The following is a 23,888-nucleotide window of genomic DNA, read 5'->3' on the forward strand; positions in this document are numbered from 1 at the left end:
GTACAATGTCATGCCTGGCCAACCACAAATACAGCAATAGAATTATAAGCTCAGTTGGTTAGAGAACAATAAAGCCACATTAAAGTTCAAAGATTAATAACAGTATAATTATCAAAAAAACCTCAAGCCATTCTTTAATGAATATTATAACAAAAATAACACTTGGGAATTTTAAAATCTATTAGTCTGGACTTTTCAAACATGAGAATATGTAGTCAGAAATCCTGATTTTCTCTAGTAAAGGTCATTGAAGAAAAGACTGAATATTACCAGAGTCTGCTAAATTATTCTAGTTTGCTGTGATACCTGCAAAGCAGTTCAGACATTGCAACAAATGAGTCCTCTTAGTCATAGCTGTCACAAGAGGGTGATTCTTACTTCATACTTGTGGGGAAATTGATAGAATGAGCTATACAAATAGTTCCTATAATCAGGATTTTCTTAACCTTTATTATTCACATGACCTCACTATTACATAAAAGGTAAATAAATGAAAGTTCTAGCTGGCACGGGTTTAACTACAAATTATGAAAGACCTCTTGCTGGTCAGTAAGTTAATTTTAAAGTCAAACCTGGGCATTTTATAGAACAGGGCAGGATGAGTCCAGGAATCAATGCCTGGCTTTGCTGGCCTCGTGGTTCATAGCTAGAGGAATTAATGCTTCTTCTGGGCATGGTCCTTCTTCTGATGGACTGTCAGGCAGGGATGTCATGCCCTCTTGCACCTGAAACACTTTGGTTGTCCTCATCTTTGGAAATCAAAATTTAAAGGAGGCTTCTCCAAAATGGAATTTAATACCCTGCAGTTTACCCTGCAGTCTGTGGGACTTAGGGCAAGTTTTGTCCTGGTCACAAGCCACAGTCACACACAGCCCCCACCACAAGTATGCTGAGACTGGGTCAGAGGTTTGGTGGTTCCTGTGGCATGGGAAAGCTCCCAGGCAACCTCCTGAAAACACAGCCCCATCTTCCTGTGGATTTATGGCATGGAAATTGAAATAAGATTAATAAAACCAAAGTGCTGGGCTATAAAAAGGATTGCAAAATATACAGTGCAATTTGATATTGCCCAGCTCACGAGAGCCTTTTACACTTCAGCCAGAACACCAGTGAGGTCACTGTACCTGCACACAGCTTATTTTGCATTATACTGGCACTGCAATACAAGTTTGAGTGAATAACAGCTATGAGCAAGCAGAGAAGTAGAATATTAAAAATTGCCAGGTTAGACTGGCAAGAACACTGGCACATAACAGGTGCAATTTTTTTCTCATTTTAAACATATTTTTTAAGATTTATATGCGTTTCAAAACAGTTAAGCCCAACCTTTTCTTAGACTTCCTACTACTTGATCTACAATACACCAGGTGCTGCCTGTTTCATCTCCCAAAATAGAAGCTTATCTAGTGAAAGCAAGAGAACTGGACAGCATCTTCTCAGCTTCTCAGCTTCTGCTAACCAAGAGATGATGTAGGAAGTCCAGAATATTCAGAACTCTCCAAAAGCATTCATTGAGAATTCCTTTTTTCCAAAATGTCATTGAGGGATGGGCAACATGTGTGCATGAGACCATGGGCTATCTCAGAGATAACCCAGGAAAGAGGCAGACAACGTGAATAACAAATATCTCTTACTTTGTGGTCAGTCGTAGGAGACCTCACTCAAAGCACAGTGAGGTTAATAACATTTTGAATGTTTACTCCAAATTAATTTGTCTCAGATTCTGTATAACCACAAACAAGTCAAGAAAGGCTTCATTGTGTTAAAAAAATCAGCTATCAAAATTCACAAAATTGAAGATAAAACATGACAGTGTCTTTACTATTTTCAAAATGCTAATATTTCCTTTTTGGATATTTAAGCTTGTCTTGAGTTAGCCTGAGTTTCAAAGGAAAATGTAACCTCAAACAATTTTTGTTTTCCATTAAAAAAATGTTGACACAAGTCCTTCAAAAATTAAAAAAATTTCCCACTACTTTCTAAATCAAACAATTTTGAAACTATGACCCTTCCTTGAAATCATTTTGGTTGCAATGACTCGCTAGTTTTATGAGAAAACATACCATTGTGACTACACGTGACTCCCTATCCCCTTGTGAAATCCTAGAGAGAGCAGATTCCCATCCTGTCACACATTTGGGTCCATTGCTCAACATTTCTGTGAACTGGGTAGATGGTTCAGGAGTATTTTAATTCTTCCTTTATATATTTTAAAAATAAATAAATAATTAAAATTGTGTTTTGTGTGTAATGCAATAAGGAGATTAATATCAATCCTAAAAGGAAAATTAACAGTTAAATAAAAATCATAATCAGGGCATGAAAGGCCTTGAAACTAGTAGCTTGACTGGCTATTTTCTGATACATTGACCTTATGTACACAGTGAGGGCAGTGAACACAAGTCTGTTCTCCATTCCCATCAGGGCGCAGGGGAAGGGTTACAGCAGCCCATCATGCAGCCTCTCTGCTTTTATTCTAAACCAAGAGGCAATCGTTTCCTCTGTAATTGAGCTGAAGGACACTTAAAAATAATTAATAGGATTTGGTGCAACTAGTATTATTTGTTGTGTTGTGTACCTTCTAGTTTTTTATTGCCTGCTTCCAGAGCCTAAAGGCTTTTCTTCAGAAAGGTTGAATACCAACTGTTCTGAAAGTAGTCCCAAGGCAAGACAGAATATAAATAGCTCTGCAAGCACAACAAGCTGAAGGCTCCACAGAGGCAAAAGTACATCAAGTAATTAGAAAATACTGAATCATATAAGTAGGGAATATCCCTTTACAGTTGCAGGACATCTATATTAAAAGCACTACCAGGATCTGAGTTGTTTTTAACTGTCGTGCCAATGGGAGTAATGCATAAACAGGAAGGGTAAATGCACAAGGGTCCACATGCAAAACTCTCTCTGAGGCCAGTCCACCTTCCCCATTTCCCCTCAAGGAAGGAACAAACTTTTGTCACCTTTCTAAAAGCACGTAAGCCATGTGTCCTCTTCCTACAGCTGCAGATCCAGCAGCATTGTGTGCCTAAGCCATCCAGTCCCAGGTGGCTCTTGCCTCCTCCAGTCCCTCTGCAGTGGACCAAGAGATGCCAGAACGATGGGCATGGGGTGGACATGTGGATCAAGTCCCCACCCCCTTATATATTTATTTATTTACTTACTTACTATACCATTACCTATACCATTACGACTGCTTTATTTCCAGAGGATCTGCTTTCTCCACGCTCCCACAGGTGGAGCAAACCCAGCCATATGTACCAGCCCTCTGCAACAGCAGCCAGGTCTGATGTGGAGCAGCTATCTGACAGCACAGGGGAAGGCTGTGCTTTAATTGGCTCTTTTTATGGGCCTTTCATACTGGGATTGACTTGACTTTATAGGAAGTCCTGACATGGAACCAATGCACAAGGCATTCCAAAGTCTCAGGAGCCCCTGAAGGGGGGCTAAGCAGGGCCCTACCTGACACTGCAGCACCATCCATCATGTCAGCAACCTCCACAGCTCTGGGAGCATAATTTGTTAGTTAACACAGCCTTTGTTAGCTCACTCTCCAGTAGCATACACCGGTGGAGATCTACACCTTTCACAAAATTGCCAACAACAATAGACAAGAAAGAACTTACCAAAAACTAGGCCAGGTCCAAACTATACACTGATTTGAATCAATCAAAAATGTGCCCAAAATTCTTTGCTTATTATAGAGATGATCTTTCTTGCCGTAGAATCTGAGGCAGATTATTTTCACAATTAAAATGATAATGACACTCCTAAAATCTAGTTTTTATCTCCTTTTAAACATATGCAAAGGGTAGGAAAGAGAAACCTCATGGATGTGGACTTCTGCCTGTTGTTGTTTACCTCTTTGTTTATAAGAGCAAGCATATAAGCACCACAAATATTCTAACAACTACTGGTGGTGCACTGCATGCTGTATCAGAGGAATAAAGAACAGAGCTGATGGAATGGGGAGAGTAATTTACTGTGCAGTAGTTTCAGCTGCCAGTGACTGCAACAGGAACTCAGCAGATGTTTTCTTGATAAAGGTTGTTTCTTGTTGCAGAAGTAGCAGCAAAATCCATAGCGTTTTTTTGCAGGACTCTGCACATCATAATTCTGCCATTTCAGTTAGTCTTAACAGCTGGAGGATAAAAAAATGTTCCACTGCATTATTTGAAATTTGTCACGTTGATTTAGTTTCATTACTGTTATTAAATTTTATTCTGGAATGGTTTACATATCAAGAATACATAATGGGTTTCTGTGTGGCCTGGGATTTATTCCTTGAATGAGGAAAGGACTCTACTGTGACAAAGTCATAAAGCCTTATTGACTTGATCCTTTGCCATAAACATTGGATTCAGGGAGTTAGACTGAATAATAAATTGATACAATGGTTGTATTTTCATCAGGAGAATAATTTCTTCCGAAACAGAACCTAACAGTAAATCTAGATCTATTGAATTGTTTTAGAAATCTTCTATTTCCAGGCACAAATAGGAAAATATTCTCCTAATTAGGCAATAAGAGTAGAGAGAAACAGCACGAATATGCATATTTAACATATTGTTCTGATCTTGAAGGAAAATAAAATAAGACAAAAAATGTAACAATAATTAAATGTGCACAGACATATGGAAGGATATAAATATGCAAAAGGGTGCTTCTAAACAAAGAAATACTGAACACAAAAAGGCCTTTTAAAATATAAGTTGTATTGAAAGACAAGATGAGCAAACAAATTGAAATTACAGACAATACTCCAGTTTGATTCAAATTCAGTTTTTGGATCTCTTCTTTTCTAATGGGACCACTGACAAGTCCAAAAAACTTTTGAGTTGGCTCTAAATTTTGTGTTATAAGCCAACATTTGAATGTGAGTGACTGCCATTTTGTCACGTTCCTGGAAGGCAATTTGCACACAGGAGAAAGTTGCCGTGTCATATAATGTAAATTACTCAAGATCACATGTCACCTCAGAGAGATATACTCTTGCTGATTTGTAAATTAAAGACAAGCCACAAAAGTTCCTAATTCCTTCACAACATAACTACTCATAAGTTTCTGCTGAAAGACTGCCATCAAAAGGCAATAAATCTTCAGGAAATAATATCACAATGCTAGCTCTAAAGCACTCATGACTTTTTCCCAACTTTCTCTGGAATATTCCTTCCAAAAGAAAGCAGATGGCAAAATACTCAGTGGGTCAGCTTTTGTCTTCAGACACTCCCAGGGGTTTCCACTAATTCGAGTTGTCTCTGCACAGACAGACAACAACAGAAATCGCCACCCACCCTTCCTTAAGATCACCACATTTTTCCTTGCCTCACTATCAGAAGCATTATTGGAAACCAGCATGGCTGTTCAGTGCATTCTGGATGTGTAAGCATAAGGGAAAAAGCAAAATAACACTTCTCACTGAATTGGATTCGCAGATCCGAGACATGGCTGGGTCCAACTCAAAGCCATCCTTTTGCTGGTGAAGCCCTTTGACAGATGGCCTAACTTTGCTGCTCCTCTGCCAACCCAGCCACCCAACCGGGCAAAACCAGGTCTTCTCTGAAAGCCACACAGCACTGCTGAGCTGAAGTGTCTCAAGAAGCTAAATCACTATAGAGTACCAGATTATTTATTTACTGGTTTACTGGGGAAAAACAAATTCCTTAGAGGACAGATTTGCAGAAGAATTCAGTGCTGACCTCATTGTGTCATTACTGATGTCAGCAAAACCTGCTGAAACAAAATAAGCCCAGTGATGGACGAGTCTGAAAACCACACATGGTGTGAACCACGAAGAGGCTCACAGCACCTTCACTGGCTGCACTGCCGCTGAGGAACAGAGCCCAGCCAGGGACAAGGGCTCCTGGCAGCTCATGAGGGAGCGTGTCAGGCCACACAGCGCAGAGCGGTGTCCCAGCCGGATGGGCGCCGCAGACGTGCGCTGGAGCGCGGGCAGCCCCAGCCGTCGTGTTTGTGCCGAGGTGCCGCGTGTTGCCAGGGGTTACTGCGCACACAGCGAGGGACAGCGGCCGCACAACCAGGGGAAAAGCGTTTCAGCCCAAAAAAGGAAAACATCGGCTACAGAAATGCAACGGCAGAGGCAAACCACCAGAGATAATCAAACGTTAATATAACCACATTCCTTTCCAGTGTAATGAAAAAACATCAGAAAGCATGAAGAACATGTTTCAAGTAACAGAGGGGTTTTTCTAACAATAAATTCAGATAACTATAGGCAACTGTATGAAGACTAGAAGAGAAGAGCCACTGCAGACCTACAAAATCAGCTTGGCACACCTCCATGAGAGCTGTGCTGCTGGGCTGGGGCCAGGTAGGACCCCCTTGCTCTGCCCCCAGCTGCTCCTCGTGCCCACAGCCACCACCAACCCTGACCCAGCAGAGAACAAGGCTGAAATATTGCTGCTGGCACCAACCAGCCATGAGGTTCAAGCAGTCCACAAGTGGGAGGCATTAAACCTTTATGGCTGTGTACGCACCGCTGGCATCTCCTGAGCAGCTGTGCAGGGGAAAGGCAGAGGAGCCCCCCACAACACCTATTCTGAATGAAGGCAGCCAGCAAGACAGCCAACACCTAAGCGTTGCCTGCTCCACCTTCAGACCACACACATTTGCTGTTAGTCACCTAAATGCAGGCTGTTCTTCAGGTGCTTTTATTTCTCAAGCTTGCACACTGTGAGAAAATAATACTCTGCTAGTCCTAGGTTTAAAAAAAAACTTTAAATTTTTATAAGACCAAAAAGCTGTTAGCTTGAGAGTCCTGTTTTCCATAAAACTCACATTCATAACAAGCAATAAAAATGGAAGTTTGCTGCAATATAACTCATGAGTCTGCCTAAAACTTAGATCTGAAGAGATCTCCATTAAAGGCAAAATGCAGCATAGGCTTCATGCCAGACCATTCTTTTGTTTCTTTTCAATAAGAGAAAGAGTGCCAACTATGATAAAGTTTTATAAGGAAGTCACCTATTTTCTAACAACATGACTGAAATTAGCCATTCATTACATGTAGGCTCTTAACTACTATTAATTGACATCTAAGTCCTTCTCATCTCTGAGTAAGCCAAGAATACTTTTTTTAATTGTATTTCTAACTCAACATTGATATTTACTGTATTCCATATAAAATCAGACATTCCTCTGTTTAAAAGGAATCAAATGAAAGCCAGAGACCTGACCTGCTAAATGTGGTACTTTTCACACTTTTTATCAATTTCTTTGGTAAGATTCACATTTAAGGCACAAAGCTGCATCAGAACATCAGATGAGACACTTAGAATAAACATGCTGCTCTGAGTCCCTTCTGCCTAAGCAGAGTGGATTCATAGAACACTGAAATCAAGAGCAGACTTTGCATAGACAGTATTGAACTTGAGCTGCATCCAGCAGTATGGGGAAAGGACAACATGCATTGGGCTGAAACAATGGTTCTGTCAATTAACCCAGCTACAGTGCACTACTACCACATCTGGGAGGACTACAGGCAATCATTGCAGCATATTCCATGAACTTCTGAGAGAGTGAGCCCTACCTGTGATCAAATTAGTCACTGTAAGAATATCCCTAATAACTTAAACTTAGATCTTGATAGAACCAGACAGCATCTCAAAAAAATTGCTCTATCCAGGATTATAACTCAGAATGTTAAGTATTAGAAATGTGAATTATTAGATCAGTCTCATGCGTTTCTCCTGACAACTGGAGACTCTCCTGCAATATTATTTCCTAGTTCTTTTGTGTGCTTGTTATTTTTTTTAATATATCACACTAAGTGGCAAAGAATGTTGGGTAAACAGAATAAGTAAGAGGTTTTTTTTACCTCACTATAGGTCTTGTTCATGCCGTGTGGTCAATTTGCCTCACTGCCATCCCTTTGCTTTCCCACCTTTAATAGGAGAGATAGTAATACCTGTCTGCTCCTTAAGACATTTATGCTGATTACTTATCACTTACCAAAATCTTTCAAACTGAAAGAAGTGTCACAGAGGCAATATGAGACATAAATTTGCCTTTCACCATGTTTCTTTCTTCCTTTTTGTGTTGAGAGCCAAGACTCGTTTCTGATAGCTATCATGTTCTACTCCTTCTCTCATCAATTATTTGAAGGTTACTGTCATCCAAGGCTATGTTTCTAATGATTTTTTTAGCTGTATAATTTAAAGAGTGCAAAATCATTCAATTTCATCTTATTCTGGAGATCACTAACTGTAATTATACATGGAAATTATGAAATGAAGAAAAACTATATATACTCTAATCCACTTTCAGGGTCTAGCATAAGAAATCCAGGTCAGTTATGCTAATTTCAAACAGTGTAAGTTCACCAGTGCTTCAGAAAAATAAAACTAGTATCAAGTTATGGAGCAAAAGTTTGTTCACAACAAGGATTTCATTTTCCTCACAGAAATAGTGGAGCTAAATAAAAAACCAAATTATTCTCTTCTATCTGATCAATCAAGAATTGCTAGTCAAATATAAACACACCTTAAACACAATCCCAAACCCAAAATACACCCCTCTCCAAAACCTTCAGCCCTCCCAAACCAATTGAGAAAAACATATTACAAAAATCTCATATTATGCAAAGAGTTCAAGGAGATTGACCTTTGGTTCTTTCAAAGGCTATAAGAAGTATTCTTTGAAGAAAAGGAATGCTAGTGAGAACAGATCCTTTCACACATGAGAAGAGTAAATTAAAGATTCAGAAATGGCTCTGACATTAAGTTCCTTTTCAAGTGTTTCCTCAGTGGGAAAGAAAAAGGAAGAAATCCTGGAAGCACTGAGGGAGAGTGGGATGAGGATCCTGTGAAAGAAACTACAACAACTAATGAAGGACATACAGGGAAACACATTGGGGAAATGTGAACAAAGTAAAAAACCTAGACAATATGCATTCTACAAGACTTTAAAGAATTAGCTAAACTCCTTCATCTTCACAAGACAAATAACTGAAAAATTAAAGTAGAGGGAAATATTAACATTACCACCTTAAACAACAGCAAGGGTACTGCAGACAGACTCGTAAATCCAGTTTCTGTCCCTAATGGTCACTCTGTCTTCAGTGAGCCTTGGGTGCAGGGCCTTGAGCAAGGGCAGGGGACTGTCCTAGTGCAGATGAGCTTTAATAGGGGCACAATGTTCTATCTCACAGGATCTTAGCTGAAAAAGTAATTCACATTGGCTCAGCCATTTCCATGTGGCTTTCAAGTTGCTGAGGTAATGAAATAACAGGAAATAAGCAGCAATGTAGCAAGGTGGTGGGAACTGTCTCCTGGCTGCCATGTGGACGACTGCTAGGAACAGACTGTTGGACTTTATTAATCTGGAAAAGAGAATACACAGCACTTTGATGAAACTCACAGGTATGAGTGTGAAAGACAGTGTACAAAGAAAATAATAGAGAATTTCCTAGAGAAGATAGAACCATGGAAACATAATAATCAAAGGAGATTCAACATGGAAAATAATGCAGCCTGGGAATGCATCTGACAAAGAATTACAGGAGGGCGAAATCTCAGATGCAATAATGATGAAAGAGATGTAGGGAGATAGCTCAGGCTAAATGATGAGAATTGGTAACGTGCTGTGGTGTGAAAAGGCCAGTACAGTATGGGACAGGGTAAATAGTGTCACATCACTGAGAAAGGAACAAATACCGCTTTCTGCATGCTGCTGGTACAGCTCCATCTGGCATATCATACACATTTCTGGATATTGACAAATTTGAGAGTTCAGAGAAGAGCACCAAACATGATCCAAAGACTAAGAGGATTGATTTATGAGGAGACATTAGAAGAGTTAAAAATATAAATCGCTTGGCTAAGAAATGATTAATGGGGGACATGATAACAGCCTACTAATATTTGAAGAAGACCACCGCTGAAGGAAAGGCATTTTTCAGCAGTATTCTCATGGAACATCAGAGTTCAGAGAGCAACTGAGAAGCAAAAACATATACTGAGTATCAAGAAATGCTTACTGATCGTGAATTATCACAATGTGAGGAATAATTTCCTCAGTAGGAGAGGAATGTGGCTTTTACTTGTGGCTTTCAAACACAAACTTGAAGAATTTCTTAAGAAACCTAGGTACCCACAACTGCAAAAGTTTGAACTCCGACCTCTCTGATCCATTGTAGCTCAGCCAAGCTGCATGCAGTCTATAATTCCCTCTTCCGCAAGATGATTTGGCCATATTTCTACAGTTGTTACATTCTAATTTGTGTTTCTTCCCATGCTGCTTGCTCCCCTGGCATTCATAAAATGAAAAAAAAAATGGAGCTGCTGTTAGAGAAGTACTTTTGTTACTTGAGGGCCAGTAAAAGTCTCAGCACCTGTCTTACCACTGCCTGCAAATAACAAACCAGCAGTCAGACACCTACAGAGCCTTTCAGTGACTGGGCTCTTGATGAGCTACATTCACGGTAAATATTAGATGCAAGTGCTTCTTCCTTTCTTTTTAAAGTTAAAAAATAACAGTATAGCAAAGCCCGACTACTCTGGTTTGTCAGAAAGCTCATGGTTGGCCAATAACACTGGAAAAACAGTATGAACCTGGCAAGGCATGGAGCTGGAAGGTAACTGGAATCCTTCTTCATCCAGCCACAGAGTGTTTCCCAGGGAGACACAACGCCATAACACGTGTCATGCAGCAGCAGCAGAAGTTTTAAATCTTGCAGTTCCCTTAGCTAGATATATCTCCCAAAGTCAGATTAATTGTGTATCTTTCATCTTCAGCCATCTCTGAAAGGTCTTATCTTTATCTCTGCTTTCAGAGGTCCATAAATTTCTCTGTGTTCAAAGGCTTCATCCCTTCCCCCAGTCCCTCCCTAGTTCAGATATCCACAAACTCCAGCACGACTGGCAAATCTCTCTGTATTTAATCCCCTTAAATTATCTTCCTCTTCATACTTCCTTCCATGTCTTTCACCTATTTCCTTCCAATACTTCACTGCTAAGTTCATCCTTGCTGAATCCTTCTGCTGGCAACCTCCTTTCTATCAAAAACTTGCCCATTATGGAAATCAACATTGCTACTTTCTTTCCCGGTAAATAGTTCCCCAGTACTGGAAACCTAAATTATTTAAATAATAACCAAGAACAAAGAATTGACTGAGTCAATTTTAAAACCATGAAGTTATTTGAAGGTTTTCACTTTTTCCATGGACATTTTTCCCCTCTCCAGAGGCAAAATTATCCATAAACTGCTGCCAATGGTTTTGCTTAAAGCGTTCACTGAAGAACCTAGTGTGAAATATATTCAACTTTGGCACTTGCTTTCTGCCTAGTAAAGGAATTTAAATCCCTAAAAAAATTGATTTAGTTTATAAGCAGGCAGCTATGTTTTCAATGTAATTTTTATTCATGTTTTTCTTCATCAGACATGACTGATTCAGGTAGATCAGTCCCTGTACACTAGGTTACCATAATTATGCACTATACCCATTTCAAAATTAGTTCCAGCTAGTTAGCTTCACTGCACGACAATTCACACTGCCAATTGAGAATTTAACCTAGTTTGATGATGGATACATATAAACAGCAAAATCCATAATTTATACACTGTAGGAAATAAACTCTCTGGCTGGCCAGGGACATGAAGCATATGAAGGGTTCTCATTTTAGATGGTTGGAAATTTTAAACTCAAGCAGCTTTTAATCAACATACCATTGAAAACAAATTTCAGCAGTTGCATTTCTTATTCAGCAGCGGTACAATGTAACTGAAAATAGAAGCTCCAAAAGCTTGATGGTCTATTACTCAACATGTGCTTATAATAAATTATATGTAAATAGCAGTTATGGTGTACTAAGAAAAGCCAGAAAAGACAACCAGTTTCAGTAAGCTGGAGGGGCTGAGAAAAGGGCCATTTCTGTCCTACTGTTCTGAAATAATTCCTATAATTCAAACACTTGCATGTATCACTGGTTTCTATTATTATCAAGCTGCAGTAGCATCAAGTCCCATTGTACTAAAATAGTTTTTAGAGAGCTAGCACCAGTTACCAGAACTAGACACTGTTGTCCCTCACTCTCAGCGTTGGCAGCAAGGCTGGAGCAGGCTCTGGGCTGAGGAGGAGCTGCAGGAGCTGTGCTGTGCTGTGCAGAGGGGTGATGAGCTCTCAGGGGTACAGGGTGAGCTGCCCCGAGCCAGCTATCCTGTCAATTCCCCACCACTGCAGTGGGCACCCAGCACTGAGAGCAGGGCTGCAGCAAACCACCTGCAGGTCACATCTCAGCCTTCCAACAGAGCTGGGGGCTTATTCCTCATGAAACCAAGGGGTGTAAAGACTGCTGTTAGTTGGGCTTAAATAGCCATGGTTACACCAGTAAAAGGGAATTAAGAAAAGTGTTCAGCTTGAAGCACTGGAGTAATGAGCATCTCCCCACACATGCAAATTTACTGAAATAGAGTGAATTTTCCCTGCTAGTACAAGGAAGACAGGCTGGCTTTATTTTGGAGTTTGGTTTCTTATACTCTTAACAGCTTTCCTTTCACTCTAGGTGAAGACGGCTAATTACAACCCCCACAGACAGACAGTGAAGACTGCACACTCCACCAAGAGACCAAGACACAGGCTACAGTTTTTCACAAGGATATTATAAGAAGAAAGTGTTATAAAAATCAGTATGGATCCACCACGTGACACAATGGCCTCCATCACTCCCCTCCATTAATCCCTATCCTGCATCCCTGTGCTGTAGTTGTGGAACCTCATCCACTACTGCCATGCCATGGGTCCAGCTTAGTGCCTCAGCTCAGGGTGCTGGATGCTGCAGAAGCAAACATGTGCTGGAGACCTGCCTGTGTAACACAGGACCCAGCACGGGCTGTGAGGGCAAAATGGCTCCCTCTGGACTGTGCATACCTCTGAGGGGAATGAAAAAGGTTTGTTGCAAAAGTTTGTGGTGATTTGGTACAGAGGACTAATTGGGGTGAGTCACTGGTAAGACTTCAACGTTGTGAGTTGGAACAAAAATCTCAGTGGAACAGTACCAGAATTATTTAAATGTTTTAAATTATAATTTGTCATGAAGAAAAAGACAACACTTCATGCAAAGGCAATTTTACAGGAGTGATTGCTCTGACACAAGCAGCAGACAATAAGGGAGGTGCCAGCCCAGGAAAATATGTGTGGAGCCATTGGCAGGACACGCATGGGAAGATAAAAACTAAAAATCCAAGTGAATCTCTGGCATAACAGCAGACAGTATTGCAGCTGATGACAATAAAGTTCCCACATTAATACTTCAGTAGGAAAAGGTGCCAATAAAGACCTTATTGAAAAGCACACAGAATCAGAGCTTGATCTGTATTTAGAACAACTCAGTTTCAGAGCATGCATGGAGCTGTCACCTGAGGACACTTTTTCCAACAGAAAACAGAAACCCAGACTAGCTGCATTATTAGACACTGGGGACTTGTAAAAATGGAGGCTGAGACAGCGAAGCAAACTCCTTAGTCAAACTCAGTGCTGTCAAATCCATCTCATCCTGGAATGAGAGCTGGTACTAAACTTCATGGGGATTCTGAGTTTCCTGGAAATTGCAGATGTGTATTTTTTACAGTAATTGCTATATAAGTGATCCTTTAATTTTCTTGCAACATCCTCTTAATACTCTCTGCAGACTCATCAGCCTTCACTGGTTATTATCCCTGACCCAATCCATTAGATCGACTCGTATTACAGCACTGGTCTTCATTTTATATCACACAAATAGGATCAGGCAAATGCAAACATGAAATGTGCAGTGTTAGAAATATGCAACTGTAAACATGTTTTTGTTGGGCAAAATATGCAAATACCTAAACAGATTAAGGAATATAGCCCTCCTATCAAAGGTCTTCGGCTTTCAAAAACAGAGAATTCCAAAACTGTCAGCAGAAGGAAAAGAATTGTAAAAAGCACAGAAAATAATCACGTGCTTGTCACATTGTCAAAGCCCACCACCTGCTGCACTTCAGAGCAGCAGATTGTGGTGGGGCCAAACTTTTTAGCACGGCCTGTTGTAGTGAAGAACAAAGGAACAAAGGATAATGATTCAAAAGGAGGGTCGATTTAGATTAGATATAAGGAAGTTTTTATTTTGAGAGAGGCAAAGCACTGGAACAGGTTGGCCACAGAGGTGGTGAACGTCCCATCCCTGGAAACATTCAGGGTGGTCACGCTGGTCTAGTGGAAACTGCACGGGGCCTGGGCTCGAGGGGCTTTAAAGCTCCCTTCCAAGCCAAACGCCCAGTGCCCCGGTGATGACAGGCCCTTGCCCGGTGCCCGGTGCCCGGAGCCGGGCCCGCAGCCCCGCAGCGCCTGCCGCTCACACCCGGCCCTCACGGGCGGCTCCCGGCCCAGCCCAGACCCAGCACAGGGCCCGGCCGTGACGTCACGCGCGGTGTGGCGCACGGGCGCGGCGGCGCTGGCGCTGAGGCGCCGCTGGGTGTCGCTGTTGCCGGGCGGCGCAGCGCGGTACAAAGCCGGGGCGGTGCGGGGCGGCCGCCGCCATCTTGCATGGCCCCGCCCGGCCCCGCGGCTCCTTCAGGCGCGGCGCTGCCCGGCCGAGCTCGCACCTTGCGGGGCCGGAGGGGCCCTGGCACTGCAGCCCTCGGGCAGCCCGTGGTCGGCTGCCGCCAGGCCCGGTGTAGCAGCTCCCTCGCAGACAGGGCGGCCCCGCCGCCGTGTGTCCGTCGCTCCTCGCCGAGCGGCCTGTGCCACAAAGGAACGCACCTCGCTGCCAGCGCTCGGGGGAGGCTTGCGAGCAGCTGGGATAATTTGCTGGAAAATTGAATTTCGGGGCAAAGAGAAAATCAGATTAGGGGCAGAAAAGTGATAAGAATGCTGAACAAGGGTTTGTGGAGGTTTTGCAGCTGTAGAAAAGGCCGAGCAGGCTGAGTTACCTGACATTGAGGGAGGATGTGGGAGGTGGTGTAAGGCGTAGATGCCCAGTGCAGGTGCGTTTGGGTTTTATGCCTCCTTAAACCTGGAGTTGGGTTTATGGGGAAGTCAGAGCTGCAGAAATGGACACTCATTCCTGGTCCCTTCTTAGGACAGGTCACGTTGAAGGACATTTTTCGTCATGGAACTTATGCCTTCCTCCCCTTTATCCCCGGATTTTGTCCCTGGACATTGATTTAGGCCACGGTGTCCATGTACATTTTTGATGGCGTCATCTGGTTCCAAATGGGAGATGTTTCCCATCCCCAGGGCACTCCCAAGTGACAGGGTAACACTCCCCCGCCAGGGACGCTCCACTGCAAGGGGGACAAGGAGGGACAAGGAGCCCGGGCTGGGTCTGTCACAACAATCTGTCACACAGAGTGATCCCTCTCCAGGAATATGCCAGGAGCCCTTCTGGTCAGGGCCACTGTTCAGCAACAGACCCTCTTCAGATGGATCCCTCTGGCAGCACCACTTGGAGACCCTCCCGTGTGCAGTAGTCTGAACACTTAATAAAAGTGGAGAAGAATGCAAATTAGGAGCTGAGAAGCTTGTAATAAGAATGATTTGTCATGACAACTGTGTGCAGAGGTGAAAGATGCTCAATGCCTTAGGCAAGTAGAGGGCCCAGAACTACTCTGACACAAGCCGATGATTTTGAAAGGCAGACTCAATGAAAAACAGCACAGAATCAAGCTGTTGGGTTCTTACAGGAAAGTTATTTGATCTGAATGAGGGTATGTGGAAGAGCAAGATACTGTCTTTTTCCAAAATTCTTTGATTTTGTGAAAGTTGCTGAATGCCCACAGCAAATCCATATATTTCAGCTCAAGCAGCATTTTGAGGCAGGTTCCTACTTCTCCTATGTAGGATTGTTTTTCTCTGGGGGTGCTGCTGCCATTAAAGAACAGAGATGGGAGAGGATTTGGATTGAACACCTTCCTCCTTCCAGAACTAAGGTGGAGGGGAGCAAAATGCAGCCCCTCATTCATGCCCTGGTAGGTCATTACACAGCCACAGCTGTCACCTGCCGAGCCCTGCAGGGCTGCTGGTCTGTGATGCCTTAGCAAGTTGTAAAAGGAACTACTGGCAGTTTGTTACTAAACATAAACAAGAACGTGTTCCTTTTGTGCCCATCTCCTTTCCTCCCTAGTCTATGAACTTTCCTGAAGAGCTGATTATGGCACTTGCCTGAGTTTACAGGGAGCAGTATCTTGTATCTAATAAATACCTTGTCTAATAAAACAAGGTATTTCAAGAGCTCTGCAAATCCCTTTGGACTGAGAGGACCTTTGGAACACTCCTCATCACAGCAAAGAGCTGTGTAAATTCAGCTTTAAAAATGTTGCAGTTCAAATGAGAAGCCTGCATACATCAATAGTGGCAGCGCTGAAGCAAGAAGCTTTGGCAGTCCATGAGAAGAGCAGCAGGGACACTTTGGGAGCCTGTTGTGTTTTGTGTGGTTTTTGCACCTTGAACACACACCCAGGCACACAGACTCAGTCTAGTCTACCCTGGCAGCCGATTGCTGACAAGTGTGAAACAATCATTTCTAGATAGGTTTAAATCATTCTCATGGCTTTGCCCTGCAAAGCAAAGTGCAAAGCCTACACTTCTCATCCAAAGTTGGGAATTTGCCCGTTCCAGGTAGAATTTAGCTGGAATATCTGCAACTCAAAAAATTCTTTAGAAACCCAAGACTGTTAAGCTGGAGTTGGTGGCCCTTAGCCTGCTAACCTTGGGCATCTAGACTGAGTGTCTTTGCTGCTTAACATGAATCAGAAAGCACAGACAGCCAGAACAGGTCTTGGGAAAGACATCAAACAAACACCAGAAGGGATTAATGAATACAAGGTTTTTCTTTCTTTTTTATGTTTTGGTTAATCTTTCTCATTTAAAAGCTGTACTAATATCCTTGATTTTAGGAATGAGCAATCCCATGTTTTATAAACATTCTAAATCCTGCCGTAGAAGAGGTGTTGGGTCCCAAAACCTGCTGTGTGCAGTTTGTGTCATAGCCTGACATCAATTAAGACATAAAGAGCAAAAGAGATCTTTCTGCTGCTGCAAAGGGGGACATATTGAAGCCAATCCCCATCCCGAAGAACATGTGTTTCTCTACTAGACAGATGAGATTGGAGTTCATCCGGGAGTTGTTTTCTTTCTTACAAGTACTATTCCCAACCTTGTTTGTGAATTTAGCCATGGAATAAATAAACAAAATAAAGCAGTGTTGTGAGTAATCACCCAAGGTGTGTCCATCCCAAAGGAAAAAGCCCCACAGCTGTGGCAGGGGTGCTCCCTGCTACCCACACAGCCAGGAGGATGTACTGGTGACAGCAGTCTGCGTGGTGGAGGGTCTCTGTTAGAGCTGCACGCCTATTTTATGTGGGTGACCATCCGATGATCACACCAGTCCTTTTGGACTGCTGAACTGAATTTGAACAGGCAAATGAGATTTCTGTGTTTGTCATCCAGCAGTTGTAGTAATTGTCCAAGGCACAGTTGTTGTAAATAAAATCACAGATGTTGAAGTCCCCCTCTGTTTTGCTGCTGGTAGCAGAACACAGCTCACTGCAGCTGATTTTCTAGTGCTTTCAAGCTGGTTTTGAGGGCCATATAAAAATAAGTTGTTTGCTTAACCCCAAGTAAGCACACAGAAGGAAGTCTTTTGCACAAATGGTGAAGATCCTCAATACAGTCCTTTTAATGTAGTGGGATGGAGTTGTAAAAGTCCCAGTTCTGCAGCAAAAGGATTCCTTTGATGTGGAGTACGCTTTGTAGAGACCTTGCAGATTCCAGTGCAGGGTATGTGTGCTGACAGGCAGGGGTTCTAGATGGAGGGGCTGTGGAGTGAGTCCAAGCAGTGGCCTGGCCCCTGCAGTGACTCAGAGGAGTAGGGGCTTGAGCAGTCCTCCACATGACTTCAGCGGCTCAGCAGACTTACCAGGGGCTTCAAAATAACTCAGACTGTGGGCACCAGGGAAGTTTTCCAAGCTACTTTACACTCAACTTTCCAGTCCCTTCCCATTAATTTCTCATATATTACTTAAGGCTGGCAAAGACCTTGGCATCACCTGTATTCCTAAAGCAATTGCAGTTCATTCATTCAGAAACACTTACAGGAGGCTTCAAATGAGCTGTGCTGCTTGCTTTTTTTATTTTTTGCTACTTTATTCCATTTGTTTCCCAGCTATTCTGGGATATTTACAATTGTTTTCATCCTTGGTTCCCATCTACTAACTCTGTTTCGAGTGGGAAGGAATTTATGTGTTGTTTTGAATAAAATATTTTTTCCAAAATTTAGAGCGTGACATACCCTTTTCTAAATCCACAGGTAAAATCCAATGTGCAGGAATGCAGCAGCCCAACCTCCCTTATCCTCAGAACCATCTACACGAATCTTCACTGAGCCAAGACCACAAAGAGGGGATGAGGACCTCGTGAAGAGGTTCTCAGTGGCACATGACAAGAGGTCCTGTATGTGCTATCAGCCCACTGAGTAGGGCTCAGATAGGCTGGGCCATTCCTTGTCTGCCTCCCATTACAGAGGGTTCAGGTTAATCAGTAACTGATGGTTGTGTAGTTATGGTTATGTGGTATAGCCCAGAGATGAGAGCAGCTCTCAGACCAAAGGAGAGAGGCCTCCTTGGAGAACTGAGGCCATGTGTGAGACAGCAGAGGAGTACTAGGACTTAAACATGAATCGTTACCGTGTTGAAGTCTGATGAGATGCATGCTTGTGGCTCAGTTCTGACTCTACCCCCACTCATGAAATTTTTGAGAGCTTTTCTTTACGTTAACAAACATGTCCAAATTCTGAGTTGCCTGCCAGCCAGAACTGGCCTGCTTCAGCTCCTACAAAGAGGCAGCTGCTTAAGCATGTGTTTTCCACTCGCACAAGGACTTCTGCATCAAACATGATGGGCATTTTTTCCCCCTCTGTCTTCTGCTTCTGCAGCAGTAGATTGCTTCACAGAAATAACTTGGTCTGTGTGAATTTGCACGATACCATATTCCCTGAACTGTTTAGCCCTGAACCATATAAAGGATGGTTCAGGGATGAACCAACCTTCAAGGATGAACCATATAAAGGATAGAGAGGGTCCCTCAGATAGGGAGTCTTCATTTTATATGGAATAATGAGAAATAAACACTTAATGATATAGAAAAATCTACATACAAATTCATTTCCATTCCTGCTGCACAGTAATGGCCTTGTTTCCAGAATCAGAAAGACAGCAGAGTAAGTAACAGAAAGCATCAAACCCATTTTTATGAAATAGGCTGTTTTGTGTCAGTGATAGAAAGGACAAGAGAGAAAATGCCTTCACCAAGCTGTGCTTTCTGGTGTATTTAGTGTATATTGAAGTGCTTCCTGGTATATTTAGAAACGACTGAATGACAGAAAATACGGGTTGTAGTTAAGGTCCCTTATTAACACTTTGACTGAGTGCAGAGTAAGGAAATACACAATATTCTTGCAATGAATAAATGAATATTTAACAAATCTGAATGAAGATAAATTGAGAAAATTCTGTCATAAAGACAAACAAATACATCTTTATTGCATAGGCAGCTGCTCCACTTGCACATGACAAGGTTTACTTTTTGTAATAGGGTGAGAAGGTATTGCTAACAGTGTGGAATACAGTAGAATTGAGAAAATATATTTTTAAATTTCCATAATGGAATAAGGCAGCATGTCTGAGGTTACTCACATTTTAAATTGTTATTACTGAAGACATTTTTTACATCATTAGTTTTTAATATAGATTCTGTTTGCTTCCACTTTACAACTTAACTCTGGTTTTTAGATTGAAGATACAACACATGGGTGCCTGGAACGTAGATTCTGTTAGAGCTAACCTTTTTTTTTTACTGAATTTTACACACATATATCTAGAATAGTAACAGTTTCCTACATTCTTCATTAAATAGCCCATCTGTTCCAGTATTTTTCCATGCTAAAAAAAAGGCAGAAAAAGCAGCATATCAAAGTCAACATGCTAATTTTTGTAATATATCTATTGGGCAAAGAAATTTTCTTTCTACTGACATTTGCCAAAAGAAGATAAATATTATTGGAAGTTTGCAATGAAGGTGTAATAGAGTGCATTTCTTCCCATCCCCTTCAGAGGCCTGTATGGATTCCCACTCATTCCCAGAGGAAAGTCTGTAGCACTGCAGAGGTGCTCTTGCACAAAGCCGTGGCTGCTCCATGAACTCACATTTAAGAATGTTGCTTCAGGTTTTAAGCCTCTGTATTTTTGCATGCAAAAGTCAGTGCGAGTATCTATTTTAATATCATAATAGGCATTGGTGGCTAAAGTGACTGTAATGATTTTTCTTCGTCGTCCCATATTTAATATGTATTCATCAGAGATCAATAATCTGAAGAATATTTAGTGCAAGTTTCTACTATGTATGTAAGCCTCTGGAATTCTTAGAAAACAAGTCGTTCAAGTGGTTTCAGCAGAGTTACTCAGAGAAGTCAATCCTTTATGTGGAAAAAAACTCATTTGCAACACACTTGCTCCATTTATATTCCAGGGATGCCAAACTCTTGGAAGTAATGCATTTCATTGGCATTGTAGTGATTTAGTATAAAAAACACTGGCATAGATGTAAACAACAATATCTAACACTGCCAGAAAAATATTAGGATTCCAAGCACAGCGTTCTGTGCTTTGAGACAAGTTGAGATTAAATCTGGGAATCTACCATATGCCTAAGTCTTCCTACAGAAGGGGGAATGCCACCAACAATCAGCTGCTGTGGAGCCACTGTGAGGTGTTTGCAGCAAGTGACTTCTCTAGATAACTAGAGCCACTTAGTCTGCTGTTTGGTATTCCCAAACTTGAGAGAAACATCATCATTACAGATGGCACCTGCAGCTGAAGAAAACCGCAGTCCACAAGTGTTGTGGAACTGCGAACATTCTAGCAATATCCACTATCAACAGGAATATTTTTTTCTTCACTATCTGTTCTTTAAGAATGACAAGGAATTAAAAGAGAAAAATGTAGGAATTTACATCCATCGAACTCAATGATTATAAGAACCAGGTAAAAATAGTGATGCTTGTTGCTCACATAAGCCAAATGGTCTTGGTATTAAAACTTTGTCATTATGCAATAAACACATTACACAAGAGTTTAGTAACTAAACCCAAGAAATTAGACTTTTCATTTTTAGAAGCTATAGTTGATTATGAAAAGGGAAACTATGAGTCCATGAAATAGATCTGCAGTCATTATGGGTCTTTTTTATTATGTTGCTGGAGTTTTTACTGCAGTAATGGTAAATTTCTAAATACATTATACTGCTTTGCATATTTATTTTTTACTTAGTTCTCTTTTCAAGTGTGTAAAGTATGATTGCATTAGTCTTCACTGATTCATAGGAAATGTGATATGGACTGTGTCTTTTTATTAATGAAAGGAAAAGTAAGAACGAAGATACAGCTTGTGATGAGGTTTAGAAATATGTTTGTTTCATTTTAAAGTAGTTCTGATGGAAATTATTACAAGACTGGCAAGTCTAAGTTGTGTTGTGTATTGCTTGTAATACAAACCATGCCTAATGAGAAAAATGATGTAAACAAAAGCTGTGTTTTTGAGACTCAGTATTCCTCTCTATCCTTATGAATAGGGCTTCATGTCATAAACTAATGAATTAACTTAGGTATTAAAAGAAAGATGTTACCACTACAATAAATAAATGGATATTTTATTCAGAGAGTAAGAGCAGGGGAAGAACAGGTATATAATTCTTTTTGCTTCTTCTGATACTACGTGGGTTAAAAGTTAAATTTAGCTACAGTATTTTCACAAAGTGTTTCACAAACTGAAAGAAAGAAACCCCTGCTTGCTCCAGTGACCTTTAATAGTTGAAACCAGCTGTTTGATAGGCCATAGGAATTTGATAGGATTATTTTGGACACCAAACATGCATCTTGGGGGTGAAGTTTGTACTGGGAGAATTGTTTAAATTGGCACAGATTCAAGGCTAAAACTTTCTTAGAAATTATAAAATATATTAATTTTCATAGTTTGTCATTTATGACAAATGAGTGCATAAAGGAAAACACATATCAATGGGGAAAAAAATTGGAAAGGTAAATCTAACAAAACCAGTTTCAATTTTCAGTATCCTGATAAAACATATTCAAACCAAACTGTCATATTAAGGAAAAAAAGGCATAAGCCATAGGAGAAATAAATAAAAATGCTTTCTTCTTCTTTCCATGCAACATTAACTATACTTCCTATTTGTTCAAATCTTTACGTGGTACAGACAAATACAGCCTTTAATACAACAGTCTTTTCACATTAAGGTTCTGAACAGGGAATTATCCTCCCACTCTAGCTTCTAATTTCCTCTTCCTGTCCCATATATAAAACAGCTGGGTGCGGTTGTCTGATGAGACCAGCTGCCTTGGTCTCCAAAGCTATTTTACCCCTTCCTGCCTGGTGCATGAGCTTTGCTCAGTTAAGGGGAAGAGGAGAGGGGTGAGTAATTCTGGTCTGGTTTTCCATGTTTGTTTTAATCTCTATGTTTCTAAACCCAGAGCAAGAAAACCAGTACTGTATTTGTTCCATTAGAAAACTCAAAAAGAAAATGCAGTAAGGAAGGAGTAGCACCTCAAAAGATGCTTAAAGAGAAGGCCTAGAGCTAAATCTAGAAAAAGGATTTTTGTGCTTTGCCTTTGAATGAGACAAAGCTAATTCAGTTAGATAGAGAAAGAAGGATTTTCAGCCAAGCTACAAAACATGAGAAAATTAGACCTGGTCTGAATGCAAAGACTAAAGAGCTCAAGACAGTAAGAATCTTCCCAAATTTATAACACAAGTAGGCTAGTGATCATGTGGTGTAGCTCATTGTGGTTGAGATCAAGAGATGGGTGGGAGGTGCTTAAAATGGAGGAAGGAGGAAGAATGTCCTGAAGTTGTGCTGGGCTTTAGCTGCTGGTTCCGTATCCATCAGGTTTCAGTGATGCCGATGGAGATTGCTGCTGTGAGCCTGGAGAGACAACAAACAAGTCTCTAGTCTTGAAATTAGGCCAAAAGAATCTAAAGGGTAACATTTTGTGTGGTGCAAAGCAGAAGTCCCACAGGAACTGGAGGAAAGAAGGGGAGAGTCCTTCTAAAGGACCAGTAGAAGAAAGAAGGTGCTTGGGTATATGAGGTTATCATTGAAATTAAGAGGGTATAAGGATGTAAATATTTATTTGAACATATGCACTGGAGAATGTTAAAAATAATGATGCATGGAGGGAATGAAAATTGAATAAATGATTGTGAGATTTGTCGAGGAAACCGTCTCTTGAGGCTCTAATGACAGCATATTTCTTGAAATGTGAGGAGGAAAGTCACACTAAAGAGGAAGTGGTGTGGGGAAAAAAAAACCAACTATGCAATGGTATTGACATCACAGAATGAGCCAGGAGATGGAAGAAGTAGGTTGCTGTGGTTTTGTGTGGCTGGATTTTGTGTATGTGTTTCAGGAGGAAGCATTTGTTCTATATTTCCATTTTAAAAGAGTGAAAAAGAATGCAGCAGAGCCTGAGGGGGGTGTTCAGGAGGTGATCAGGGACTGGCTGGAGGAAAAAAGATGAGAAATTTGCACACCTGCAGTAGAGACTGCGTGGAAGGGACTTGGGAGCAATCACTGACAGCAGAGGTAAACTGATGAGAGATCAAGTCATGCTCTGTTAAGCTGCTGTTGAGAGATTGCCACAGCCCTGTGCAGTGAAAAAGAAAGCAGAGGAAGGCAAAGGAGATTGGTATCACTAAAAACTGCAGTCCAGAGACTTCTTTGTGCTGGGAGAGGTGTTCTGCTGGGGTGAGACTGAAAACGGGAAGAATAGGTTTCTGATTGGGAAAGTCATTCCAGGTTTTTGCCAGATACATTCTTGAGCCCAGGAGCAAGGGTGGAG

At 41.4% G+C, this 23,888-nt stretch overlaps 1 long non-coding RNA gene across 2 annotated transcripts in view; it reads left to right on the forward strand.

Moving 5' to 3' along the window:
- Nucleotides 1–23,603, forward strand: part of LOC115906039 — a 60,283-nt gene extending 36,680 nt beyond the window's left edge. Inside the window, exons 3-4 of one of the 2 annotated variants that reach the window (XR_004060898.1) lie at nt 12,519–13,523; nt 18,285–23,603. This is a non-coding gene — a long non-coding RNA (uncharacterized LOC115906039). Of the gene's footprint in view, nt 1–12,518 lie in introns of both variants that reach the window. The other variant, XR_004060897.1, reaches the window with a different exon arrangement.
- Nucleotides 23,604–23,888: the final 285 nt, after the last annotated feature.

This window comes from Camarhynchus parvulus, chromosome 7 (assembly GCF_901933205.1).
Source record: "Camarhynchus parvulus chromosome 7, STF_HiC, whole genome shotgun sequence".
Taxonomy (NCBI): Eukaryota; Metazoa; Chordata; class Aves; order Passeriformes; family Thraupidae; genus Camarhynchus; species Camarhynchus parvulus.